General features: G+C 40.9%; 1 long non-coding RNA gene across 1 annotated transcript; it reads right to left on the bottom strand.

Annotated features, from left to right (window-relative positions):
- Positions 1-4185: 4185 nt before the first annotated feature.
- On the bottom strand, positions 4186-13282 carry LOC132400287 (uncharacterized). Its single transcript, XR_009514211.1, has 3 exons — positions 13242-13282; positions 9528-9603; positions 4186-4463 (listed from the first exon to the last, which is right to left on the bottom strand). It is a non-coding gene; the product is annotated as an uncharacterized LOC132400287 (long non-coding RNA).
- Between the last annotated feature and the right edge of the window lie 319 nt (positions 13283-13601).

Raw genomic sequence — 13601 nt, forward strand, 5'->3', positions numbered from 1 at the left:
GGAACAAGGGATGGTGTAGGAAGATTTAATTATGGGAAGCAATGACATTCTATCCAAAGGCACCACAACCCATGACATACGAACTACTGAGGCTTGTGAATGCAGCCTGCCCTCCACTTCCCACTGCCCCAGGAAATCATCCAACGTAACCTAAGACCCCTCTGACCATTGTCACTCTCTCTTCCCAGCTTTCCCATCAGGGAGGAGATACAAATGCTTGAAATCATGCACTATCAGAATCCATCAACACAGACGCCCCATGAGGCTATGTGCTTATCGCCCCCTGCTCACCTCACTTTACACTGTGTAGCTGAGCACTGTGCCAGGTTTGCTTACAACAACACTGTTGTAGGCCGAATCGAAGGTGGTGATGCAAGGTGGAGATTGAAAATCTGGCTGAGTGGTGCCACAACAACAGTCTCTTACTCAGCAAGGCCAAGTAGCTGATTATGGACTTCACAAGGAGGAAACCAAAGGTCCATGACAGTCTTCATCAGAGGATCAGAGGTGGAGAGAGTAATTTAAAATTCCTTGGTGTAATCATTTACGAGAACCTCTACTGGCCCAGCACATTAGTGGATTTACAGAGAAAGCATGGCAGCACCTTTATTTTCTTAGGATTTTGCAAAGATTAAGACATGACATCTAAAACTTTGATGAACTTCTATGGAAGTGTAGTGGAGAGTATATTGAATCACAGCCTAGTATGGAAACACCAATTCCGTTGAATGGAAAATCCCACAAAAAGTAGTGGATATGGCCTATTCCATCATGGGTAAAGGCCTCCCCACCATTGAGCTTATCAACACAAAGCATTGTCGCAGGAAAGCAGCATCCATCATCAGGGATTCCCACCACCCGGGTCATGCTGTCTTGTTGATGCCATCAGGAAGAAGGCACAGAGCTCATACCACCAGGTTTAGGAACAGTTATTACCCTTGAACCATCAGGGCCTTGAACCAGTGGGGATAAATTCACTCATATTCACTTGCCCCATCATTGAAATATTCCCACAACCTATGAACATCTTCAAGGACTCTCGATTTCATGTTCTAGATATTTATTGCTTATTTATTTGTTTGTGTATTTATTTGTTATTTCTTTCTTTTGTATTTGCACAATTTGTTGCCTTTTGCACAATGTCTGAAAGCCCAAGTTGGTGGGATCTTCCATTGATTCCATTGTGGTTATTATTCTATTATGAATTTATTTGAGTATGCTTGCAACAAAATGAATCTCGGGGTTCTATATGGTGACACATACATACTTTGATAATAAATTTACTTTGAACTTTGTGAACTTTATCAGACTCAAGATCTTCCTCCACTGCACTGTTATCATAACCTTGTATGGAACTCTCATATGCTAAAAGATGAAATTTGTTCTTCCATTCTGTCCCCTCATGTTGTGTGCACTTTATTTGTCTACCTATACTGCCTGTGCTGTACTTCCTCAGTAACTACAGCACTATATAATTCATTCAGTTTTTCTTTTCACTACCTCAATATAGGCACTTACATATGTAAGCATGAGAGTACAATATCTTAAAGGTAGATTGCAGGGTTAATGGCAGGATTCTTAGCAGTGTGGAGAAACAGAGGAATCTTGATGTCCATTTCCATTGATTGCTCCAAGTTGTCATGCAAGATGATTGGTTGTTTACGAAGGTATATGGCGTGTTGGCCTTCATTAGTTGGAGGACTGACTTTAAGAGCCATAAGATAATGTTACAAGTCTATAAAACTCTGCTTAGACCACATTTGGAGTATCGTGTTCAATTCTGGTCATCTCATTACTGTATAGGAAGGATGTGAATGCTTTGGAGACAGTGCAGAGGAGATTTATGAGGATGGTGCCTGAATTAGAGAGCATGTCTTATGAAGAAAGGTTGACCAAACTTGGGCTTTCCCCTGAAAAAAAGGAGGATGAAAGATGACTTGATCGAGGTGTATAAGATTGTAGGAGGCATTTATAAAGTGGGCAATCAGTATATTTTTGCCAGGGTGGAAATGGCTAAGATGAGAGGGCATAATTCTATGATGACTGGAGGAAAGTATAGTGGGGATGTCAGAGTGTAGTGAGTACTTGGAATGCACTACCAGGGGTACTGGCAAAGGTAGATGCATTAGGGGTATTAAAAAAGCTCTGCGGCATGTGGATGAAAGAAAAATGGAAGGTGGTGTGGGAGGGAAGGGATAGATTGATCTTGGAATAAGTTAAGAGATGATCACAACATGAGGGACTGAAGGGCCTGTACTGTGTTGTACTGTTCTATAATCTGTCTGGATAGCACACCAATAAAAGCTTTGCACTGTTATGTCACTACTTATGACAATAATAAACCAGTACTATGCAATTAAATCAACTCTTACTTTCTTTTGAACAATTTGCAGAAATGTTGCTGAGGAGCTGAGAAAAATCTATTTTTTTTTACCAAAAGGATGGTGCAAGTTTGGAACTCAGTTTGAAGTTTGAAAGGGACTTAAGGCAGAAAACCTCATCATTTTGTAAAAGTACCTGGGAGAGCTTGTAATTGACAGTGATAGAATCATAAAGTGAGAGTTAGAAAATGGGGTTCATCTCAATACTTCTTCTCAGGCTGTTAGGAACACCATCCCCCCCCCCCCCCCCCCAAGGTTACATTTTATGTTGCCATGCTGATTCTGTTGTTTCTGTTTACTATCTCTTGAAAAACTTTATCTAAAATCAAACTTCCTCTGAAATCCACTCAGCAAGTAAATCACTTCATCCTGCAATTTTGAAGAACTATGAATCACGAGGAGAAGTGGCTTGTGCATTTAACATAATGCGATGAGAGTTTAAGTTTCATTTACAAAGTTATTTTAATAAAGTTTAAAACCAGTTGTTATATCAGGAAATAAAAGTGAAAAATATTACTTAATGCATTTGAAAATTGTACTAGCTACTCCTAACTTGCATGTGTTTTAAATATGTTTGCATATCTCGGATTATATTTCCTAATATTTTCCCTCCTGAACAATGGGTGACAGAAGGCTTCCAGGTTCTTTCAGATTAGATTTCAGGGGTGACATTTTGGAGCATAGAAATCTCTTGTAATGCTTGGCCCCTCTCCTGTGAATTGAAGATGAATGGGATCTTCTTCAGCCAAGCTGGATTTTGCTGGTTGGTGTCTCAGTGGTGTAAGATCGCAGCCCCACAGACCAGAATGGGGCTTCATAGGAGCACACTGCACATTTTAGCTGGCACACTCTCATGACCAGCTTTAGCCGAATTGAAGTAAGTCCAGACATTGACATCAATGTACTTGCTTGTTACTGTCTCTATCTTCCAGCTGGTTTCTGCTGGTCAGAACTCTTGAGTTCTCAAAGCTTTGTTTCTATTAATATTTAGATTAATTGAACTGGCTTCAGTTAATGCTGAGTTTCAATTGCTGCAGCTTGAATTAGAAACTGAGCAAAACTTTGCAGCTGTCAAGTGCAATATCTGAATTCCTGTTGCAATATTTTGTCTTTTAGTCAATTGTTCTCTTTCATTTACACTGACATAAGGATGGTGAAAATGAATTTTATTTTTAATCCATTAAAGTAACATTAATTCATGAATAGAGCACAATCATTACCAATGGATGGAACATAATGAAACATAAGAATATATTAATCAACTCATTTAAGCAAAATATATACTTTTTTGGTCATTAACTTAACCAACTTCAGTTTATTTTAATTACAGAATCCCCACTTGCTTGTATTATGTCAGAAAAGTTACAATGAAAATGATATTGAAATCACATGCTAAATTTGACAGAAGGTTACATTTAGAATTGAAGTCCTATCTCTATGCTATTCATTATTCATGATATTGACTGTACATCCAATTCCCTCTCCCTTCTGTAATTACTAGTTTCTTCACTATGGAGAGGTCAGCTTCAGAAAAATACACATAAAGTGATCTTTGATTCCAAAACACAGATGAGCTGAAAAATATCAAAACTAATATATTAATTAAAGCAGTATTATATTTAAACTAAAGCAACTGGTCAATAACATAATAGCAAAATTCAGTAGCAGAAATCTGTGATCTTTTAAATAGAAATTCATCAAATCCATTGCCGAACACTTGGCCATGGTAGCAAATACAGCTTTAATATTTAATGAAATTGAAATTAACTTAATTTTTTTTATATCCTTAGTTTTTATTTGCATTTTCATCTACCTGCTTATGTATACAATTGAATATTTTGTATTTGCAAAAATTCAATATAAGAACTTTTCAAAAGAATGATAGTAGAAGACACTCAGAAACCCTGAAAAGAAGGTAGTGGTGGGCTGTCCAGTTATCTCCATCCTCCCCTGAAATAGTGATGCTATTGCATTTGGAGAGCTGAGTGACTTCACCAAAAATATATGTTTGTTTCTTGATTCTGATCCTGCAATGCACTTTGAACTCCAAGGTTCAAATATTAAGTGATTTCTTAAGCAATCCTGTAAGTTTGGTGGGAAACAGAAGCAGAGAACAATTAGTAGTCGAGTAGAACACTGCAGTATTAGATACCTGAACTTAGAAGTTTCAATCCTAAAGTGTTTAACAATGTGATTCAATTTCCAGTTTTGTGTCTTCTTTTGGACTAATACAACTAACTGTCAATGTGTTTTTATTCATTGGTGGAGCAGGTTTATAATATTCAACACTAATTTATTCCTTAAGTTCTTCAATAAGTTTGTAAGGACATAAAACACCAAATGTTACTTTTGTAATGTGATGGTGGGACAACTGTGGCATCCAAGGAGACATATCCTTGAATGGCCAAAGCCCTGGTTTGAAGTAAGCAGGAAGATTCTTCCTAAAGTCACACTATTAGTAATTACTGGGAATATGATTGTTCTTTTAACCAAAGTTCCAGTCAGATAAGGTCAGTTCAGTTCAGATCAGGTCAGAAATATCTAGAATTACATCTGAAATGTGATATATTTCAGAGCAGAAATGAGCAGAAGTGATTCCATTGGCTTCTGAAAAAATATATCACGGGCCTCTGCAGCATTGTCTGAACTTGGCTCATCCTTGTGTTTAATCCATCCAACCCAACACTCCCGAAAGTCCTTCAGGAACCTGTTGCCTGTCCTCTGCCAAAAACTAAATAAAAGAGAGAGCAAATAAATTGTAGATGTTGAAAATATGCAATAAAACTTATATTGACAGCCTAACATATTGGCTCCATTTCTAATTCCATGGATGCTACCTGACTTGTTGAGTATTTCCAGCTCTTTCCTCTTTGTATCCCTTTTTTTTTAAAAAAAAAAGACTCAAGCAAAATATGGCTTCTGGAAATATTGAAGAGGTTAGATGGCATCTGTGGGTAGAAAATTAATTAACAGTTTAGGTGAATGTTCCTTCACCAGACCTAAAAATTAAAACACAGAGGGATACTTATAGCACTCTATTTTTCTAAGCTCCATGTACTTATCCAGGGGCCATTTAAAAGACCCTATCACATCCGCCTCCACCACTGCTGCCGGCAGCCCATTCCGTGCACTCACCACTCTGAGTAAAAAAACTTACCCCTGACATCTCCTCTGTATCTACTCCCCAGCACCTGAAAACTGTGTCCTCCCATGCTAGCCATTTCAGCACAGGGAAAAAGCCTCTGACTATCCACATGATCAATGCCTCCCATCATCTTGTACACCTCTATCAGGTCACCTCTCATCCATCACTCCAAGGAAAAAAGGCAGAGTTCACTCAACCTATTCTCATAAGGCATGCTCCCCAATCTAGGCAACATCCTTGTAAATCTCCTCTTCACCCTTTCTATGGTTTCCACATCTTCCTATTAGTGAGGTGACCAGAAATGATCACAGTACTCCAAGTTGACTCTGACCAGGGTCCTATAAAGCTGCAACATTACCTCTCGGCTCCTAAACTCAATCCCACGATTGATGAAGGCCAATGCACCATATACTTTCTTAACTACAGAGTCAACCTGCGCGGCAGCTTTGAGTGTCCTATGAACTCAGACCCCAAGATTCCTCTGATCCTCCACACTATCAAGAGTCTTACCATTAATACCATATTCTGCCATCGTATCTGACCTACCAAAATGAACCACCTCACACATATCTGGGTTGAACTCCATCTGCCACTTCTCAGCCCAGTTTTGCATCTTATCAATGCCCCGCTGTAACCTCTGACAGCCCTCCACACTATTCACAACACCCCCAACCTTTGTGTCATCAGCAAATTTACTAACTCATCCCTCCACTTCCTCATCCAGGTCATTTATAAAAATCACAAAGAGTAGGGATCCCAGAACAGATCCTTGAGGCACACCACTGGTCACTGACCTCCATGCAGAATATGACCCATCTACAACCACTCTTTGCCTTTTGTGGGCAAGCCAGCTCTGGATCCACAAAGCAATGTCCTCTTGGATCCCATGCCTCCTTACTTTCTCAATAAGCCTTGCATGGGGTACCTTGTCAAATGCCTTGCTGAAATCCATATACACTACATCTACTGCTCTTCCTTCGTCACATCCTCAAAAAATTCAATCAGGCTCGTAAGGCATGACCTGCCTTTCACAAAGCCATACTGACTATTCCTAATCATATTATGCTGCTCCAATGTTCATAAATACTGCCTCTCGGGATCTTATCCATGAACTTACCAACCACTGAGGTAAGACTCACTGGTCTATAATTTCCTGGGTGATCTCTACTCCGTTTCTTGAATAATGGAACAACATCCGCACCTCTCCAGTACTCTGGAACCTGTCCCCACCCCATTCATGATGCAAAGTTCATCACCAGAGGCTCAGCAATCTTCTCCCTCACCTCCCACAGTAGACTGGGGTACATCTCATCTGATCCCGGTGACTTATCTAACTTAATGCTTTCCAAAAGTTCCAGTACATCCCCTTTGTTAATACCAACCTGCTCAAACTTTTTGGTCCACTGTAAGTCATACCTACAATCGCCAAGATCCTTTCCCATAGTAAGTACTGAAGCAAAGTACCTATTAATTACTTTTGCGATCTCCTCCTGTTCCTATACACACTTTTCCACTGTCACACTTGATTGGTCCTATTCTCTTACGTCTTATCCTCTTGCTCTTCACATACTTATAGAATGCCTTGGGGTTTTCCCTTAATCCTGTCCACCAAGGCCTTCTCATGACCCCTTCTGGCTCTCCTAATTTCTTTCTTAAGCTCCTTCCTGCTAGCCTTATAATCTTCTAGATCTCTATCATTACCTTGTTTTTTGAATCTTTTGTATGCTCTTCTTTTTGACTAGATTTACAACATCCTTTGTACACCATGGTTCCTGTACTCTTCCATAACTTCCCAGTCTCATTGGAATGTATCTATGCAGAACTCCACACAAATATCCCCTGAACATTTGCCACATTTCTTCCAAACATTTCCCTGGGAACATCTGTTCCCAATTTATTCTTCCAAGTTCCTGCTTGATAGCCTGATATTTCACCTTACTCCAATTAAGCACTTTCCTAACTTGTCTGTTTCTATCCCTCTCCAATGCTATGGGAAGGGAGATAGAATTGTGATTACTATCTCCAAAATGCTCTCCCACTAAGAGATCTGACACCTGACCAGGTTCTTTTCCCAATATCAGATCAAGTACAGCCTCTCCTCTTGTAGGCGTATCTACATATTGTGTCAAAAAACCTTCCTGAGCACCCAAACAAACTCCACCCCATCTAAACCCCTTGCTCTAGTGACATGCCAATTGATATTTGGGAAATTAAAATCTCCCACCACAACAACCCTGTTATTATTAGAAACATATAAAATCTTCAAAACAATACAGGCCCTTCAGCCCATAAAGCTGTGCCGAATATGCCCCTACTTTAGGAATTACTAGGCTTACCCATAGCCCTCTACTTTCCTAAGCTCCATGTACCCATCCAAAAGTCTCTTAAAAGTCTCTATCGTATCCGCCTCCACCGCTGTTGCTGGCAGCCCTTTCCAGGCACTCACCAGTTTCTGCGTTTATATAAAAAATAAAAAAATCTGACCCCTAACAGCTCCTCTGTACCTACTTCTAAACACCTTAAACCTGTGTCCTCTTGTGGCAACCATTTCAGCCCTGGGGAAAAAGCCTCTGACTATCCACATGATCAATGCCTCTCATCATCATATACACCTCTATCAGGTCACTTCTCATCCTTCACCACTCCAAGGAGAAAAGCCCAAATTCACTCAATACATTCTCTTAAGGCATGCTCTCTAATCCAAAAATTACACCTTTTCAGAATTTGTCTCCTTATCTGTTCCTCAATGTCCCTGTTACCATTGGGTAGTCTATAGAAACACCCAGAGAAGTATTGACCCCTTCCTCCTGTAGAGGTTCCGTAGATAGTCCCTCCACGTCTTCCTCCTTTTCTGCAGTCGTGACACTATCTCTGATCGGCAGTGCCACGCCCCCACCTGTTTTGCTTCCCTCCCTGTCCTTTCTGAAACATCTGAAGCCTGGCACTTGAAGTAACTATTCTTAAGGTTTAAAGCTGGAGAGATTTGTGTAAGGGTTAGAGAGGACCAAAGGGAAAGGATGGTTTGATAGCAGAAGAGCTGGAAGTGGCTCTGATCCAGATGTGATTGGGAAGGAACTATCAGCTGTGATTGGGAAGGAACTATGATTGAGAAAAAGGAAGATGTACCAGAAGCAATGGTGTAGAAAGTGATAGCCACAGAAATGGAGGAGCTGAGAGAACTGAACAGAATACTCATGGTAAGCAAGATGGAAGAAAGTGTTGTTAGCTGTCTGCTGTAAGCCCACAATCTCCCACAACAACCTGGACTTTACTTCCTCCACTACCACTAGTCTTTTCTACCACTAGCCCTTCTTCCTTCATCTTGAAATCTTTATTGTCTCTAACCTTCTTTGGTTTTGATGAAGGGTGATGAGTTAAAACTGTTTTTCTGCACAATTCCCAACTGGCTGAGTACTTCCAGCATTTTGTTGTTCAGCATCTGATGACTTGGTTGAAGTACCATCAGACGCAACAGTTGACTGGAGAGAACATTAATCATCTTCCTCTTTTGATGCTCCTTTGCATTTATTGCTGATACATTGGATAGCAAAATAGCAAATGGAACTTTAAGAAAGCAGAAAATGGCTTTGTGATAAAAGTCAAGGTACCTCTGTGGCACATACAGACTATCTTGCACAGTGCATTTTGTTGTATCATTACAAATATTTAGTTTTATTTCAAAATCCTTTTCGAAATCATCCAAGAAATTTTCAGTACCTGTTGATATCAATTCCTCAATTTAGCACAGGCAAGTATAATTTGCATATTTGCTTATAGCAGATGTTAGGAATTATTTGTGTACATTATCATTGACTTTGTACATAGATTTTAAATCTGAATAATTAGATTAAGACTGACTTCGCTCAAAAGTGCTGGCCATCTAGGGAAACGATCATCTGGATGTAATAAATAGCCAGTGGCAAATTTATGTTTCTTTTCCTTAGTTTTTTCTCTTCATTGCCACATTTGAATTTGTTGTGTGCTGATATCATTGTACTCACCTTTTATTTGACAATATCTCAGACTAGATGCTCAGTAAGTATTTGAACTTGAAGTTGAAGTGGTCGTTGTAAGAAGCTAAAAAGCAAAACAATAGAGGTGAAATTGGCTCTTAGCAAGTATAACTATTTATTTCCTCCTTTATTGATGATAAATGCAACTTCCACTTTGGGTAACTGAATTTTTCCTTTCTGGAATTTATGTGAAGAACACAAATGGATAAGCACAAACTCAGTTTCTTTTCTTAACACATGCTTAGAAGATGTGGCTTTGAATACTGGAAAATCATGACATGGACAATTTTCTAGAAATGTAATTCTTCATAATGCCAGAGATTGCCTGCATTTTTCTGCTCCTTTTCCTTCTCAAAAGTTCTAGAACAATTAAAAATCAACCTAGGTCCTTTTGTAGATTCCTTATGTCCTCTTCATTATTTACTTCCCTAACTTTCTATGTGTCAGCAGTACATTGACTATTTTTCAATCCCTTCATCCAATAAACCTCCATAAATTGCAAAGATTTAATGCTTCAGTACCAATTACTGTGGCACCCCATACATTATATCTTGAGAAGCATGGAGAAAGATCTGTGATTCAGTGTTTTCTGTTTGCTCTCTGCTAATCTTCAATCCACATCAGTATGTTACGTCCAACACCTTTATTTAGAGTACACATTACTCCTTTAAAAATCTCTAACACGTTGGTCAAATGGGACTTCCCTTTTCAAAACCGTATTAATTTCAATACTGTATTGAGTTCTCCTGACAAACTTGATTTTTTTCTAATATAACAATTACAGCACGGAAACAGGCCATCTTGGCCCTTCTAATCAGTGCCGAACGCTTACTCTCACCTAGTCCCACTGACCTGCACTCAACCCATAACCCTCCATTCCTTTCCTGTCTATATACCTATCCAATTTTACTTTAAATGAAAATATTGAACCTGCCTCTACCACTTCTACTGGAAGCTCATTCCACACAGCTACCACTCTCTGAGTAAAGAAATTTCCCCTTGTGTTACCCCTAACCTTTTGCCCCTTAACACCCAACTCGTGTCCTTTCATTTGAATCTCCCCTACTCTCAATGGAAAAAGCCTATCCACGTCAACTCTATCTATCCCCCTCATAATTTTAAATACCTCTATCAAGTCCCCGCACAACTTTCTACGCTCCAATGAATAAAGAACTAACTTGTTCAACCTTTCTCTGTAACTTAGGGATAAGTACCAGGTGGGAGATCTGTGGGGAGGGACGTGTGGACCAGGCAGTTGCGGCTCCCACCTGGTACTTACCCCTGCAAGCGTAAGTGCTATACCTATCCCTATACCTTCTCTCTTACCACCATTCAGGGCCCCAAACAGTCCTTCCAGATGAGGCAAAACTTCACTTGTGAGTATGTTGGGGTCATCTATTGCGTCTGGTGCTCCCGGTGCAGCCTCCTCGGTAAGACCCAATGCAGATTGGGGGACTGCTTTGTCGAGCACCTCCGCTCCGTCTGCAACAACAGACAGGATCTCCCGGTTGCCACCCACTTCAACTCTGCTTCACATTCCCATTCAGATATGTCCATACATGGACTCCTCTACTGCCATGATGAGGCCAAACTCAGGTTGGAGGAGCAACACCTCATATCCCGTCTGAGTAATCTCCAGCCCCTTGGTATGAACATCGAATTCTCCAACTTCCAGTAATTCCCTCCCTCTCCCTTCCACCATCCCACTTTTTCTCTGCCACCTCTTCTAGCTGCCTATCAACTCTCTCATGATTCTGCCTTCTTCTACTACCCATTATGTTTTCCCCTTACATTCCTTCTTCACCTCTCCTGCCTATGCCCTCCCTGCTTCCCCTCCTCCACCCCCTGATCTTTCCTCTGATTGGTTTTCCATGCTCCCCCCAACTTCTTTATGGGGCCCCTGAACCCTCCTTCGTCAGTCCTGATGAAGGATCTCAGGTTCAGGTTCCTGTCAACAGTAACCCCCAGGATGCTGACAGTAGGGTATTCAGTGATGGTGATGCCACTGAATATCAAGGGACAATGGTTAAAGCCTCTCTTGTTGGAGATGGTCATTGCCTGGCACTTGCATGACTCAAATGTTACTTGCCACTTGTCAACCCAAACCTGGATATTGTTCAGGTCCTGCTGCATTTGGGAATGAACTGCTTCACTACCTGAGGAGTCATGAATAGTGCAGAACATTTTGCAGACATCTGCGAACATCCCCGCTTCTGACCTTATGATGGAAGGAAAGTCATTGAAGAAGCAGCTGAAGATGATTGGTCCTAGGAGACTTCCCTGAGGAACTCTTGCTGTGATGTCCTGAGGATAAGATGATTAACCTCCAACCACTACAACCATCTTCCTTTGTGTCAGGTATGATTCCAACCAGCGTAGGGTTTTGACTCAATTTTAGCTAGGGACCTTGAGCCATACTTGGTCAAATGCTGCCTGGAAGTCAAGGGCTATCACTCTCACTTCACCTCTGGTATTTAGCTCTTTGGTCCATGTTTGCACCAAGGAGATGATGCAGTCAGAAACTGAGTGGCCTTGACGGAATCTAAACTTGACATCCATATGCAAGTTATTGCCAAGTAGGTGCTTCATGATAGAACTGTGATGACCCCTTTCATTACTTTGCTGATTATTGAGAGTTGGCTGAGAAGGCGGTAACTGGACAGGTTGGACTTGTCCTGTTTCTTGTGTACTGGACATACCTGGGCAATTTTCCACATTGCCACTGTTCTAGCTGTACTGGAACAGCTTGGCTTGTGGCACGGCAAGTTCTGGAACGTAAACCTTCAGAACTATGGCCGGGATCTTGTCTGGGCCCAAAGTCTTCGCAGTTTCCCGTGCTCAGCCATTACTTGATATCACATGGGATGAATCAGATTGGCTGCATACTGACATCTGGGATGCTGGGGACTTCTGGAGTTGGATCATCTACTTGGCACTTCTGACTGAAGATTGCTGCAAATGCATCAGCCTTAGCTTTTGGACAGGAGTGCTGGGCTCCTCTATCATTGAGGATGGGGACATTTATGGAGCCTCCTCCTCCAGTAAGATGTTTGATTGTCCACCACCATTCGCGGCTGGATGTGGCAGGATTACAGATCTTAGATCTGATCCGTTGGTTGTGGGACAACTTAGCTCTGTCTATTACTTGCTGCTTATGGTGTTTGGCATGCAAGTAGTCGTGTATCGTGGCTTTGCCAGGGTGACGCCTTATATTGAGGTATGCCTGGTGTTGTTCTCAGTATGGTCTCCTGCACTCTTCATTGAACCAGGGTTGATCCCCTGGCCTGGTGGTAATGTTAGAATGGGAGTTATGCTGGGCCATGAGGTTACAGATTGCAGTTGAGTACAATTCTGCTGCTGCTGATGGCTCACAGAGCCTCATAGATGCCCAGTCTTGGGCTGCTAGATCTGTTCGAAGTCTATCCCATTTAGCACCGTGGTAGTGCCACACAACATAGTGGAGGGTTTCTTCAATGTAGAGGCGAGATTTAGTCCCCACAAATACTGTGCAGTGGTCGCTTCTACCAACGCTGTCATGGACAGATGCTTCCAGCGCAGGCAGTTGGTGAGAATGAAGTCAAGTGTGTTTTTCCCTCACCACCTGCTGTAGTCCCAGTCTAGTGGTTATGCCCAGTAGGACCTGACCTATTGATTTTAGAATGTAAGGAGCATTATATTGATGGAAATCAAACAGTATCTTACCATCTTTTGTGAGGGAGTTTTTGACAGTGCTCGTTTTTTCATAGCTTCTTGTACCTAACAGAACAACAGAACAAAAACATTAAAGTGATATGACGAACAGATACAATTGGCTAAAGTGATGAATGTAGTTTACCTTTTCATCCGTGATTATCCCAAAAATCAATACAAAAAATCCCTAACAAAACAAAAAGGAAACATAAGCTCAGACAAATAAACAAACACATAATATATCGGACAGAATTAAAATGCTTGTACAGTTTGCTTTCTTCAAGTTATTTTTCAAGATAAGGTTGTCACTATTGCTTATCCCTAATTGATCTTGAGATGCTTTCTTGAACCTCTGTGGTTCTGGAGAAGGTA

The sequence above is a fragment of the Hypanus sabinus genome, chromosome 10 (assembly GCF_030144855.1).
Source record: "Hypanus sabinus isolate sHypSab1 chromosome 10, sHypSab1.hap1, whole genome shotgun sequence".
In the NCBI taxonomy this organism is placed as follows: Eukaryota; Metazoa; Chordata; class Chondrichthyes; order Myliobatiformes; family Dasyatidae; genus Hypanus; species Hypanus sabinus.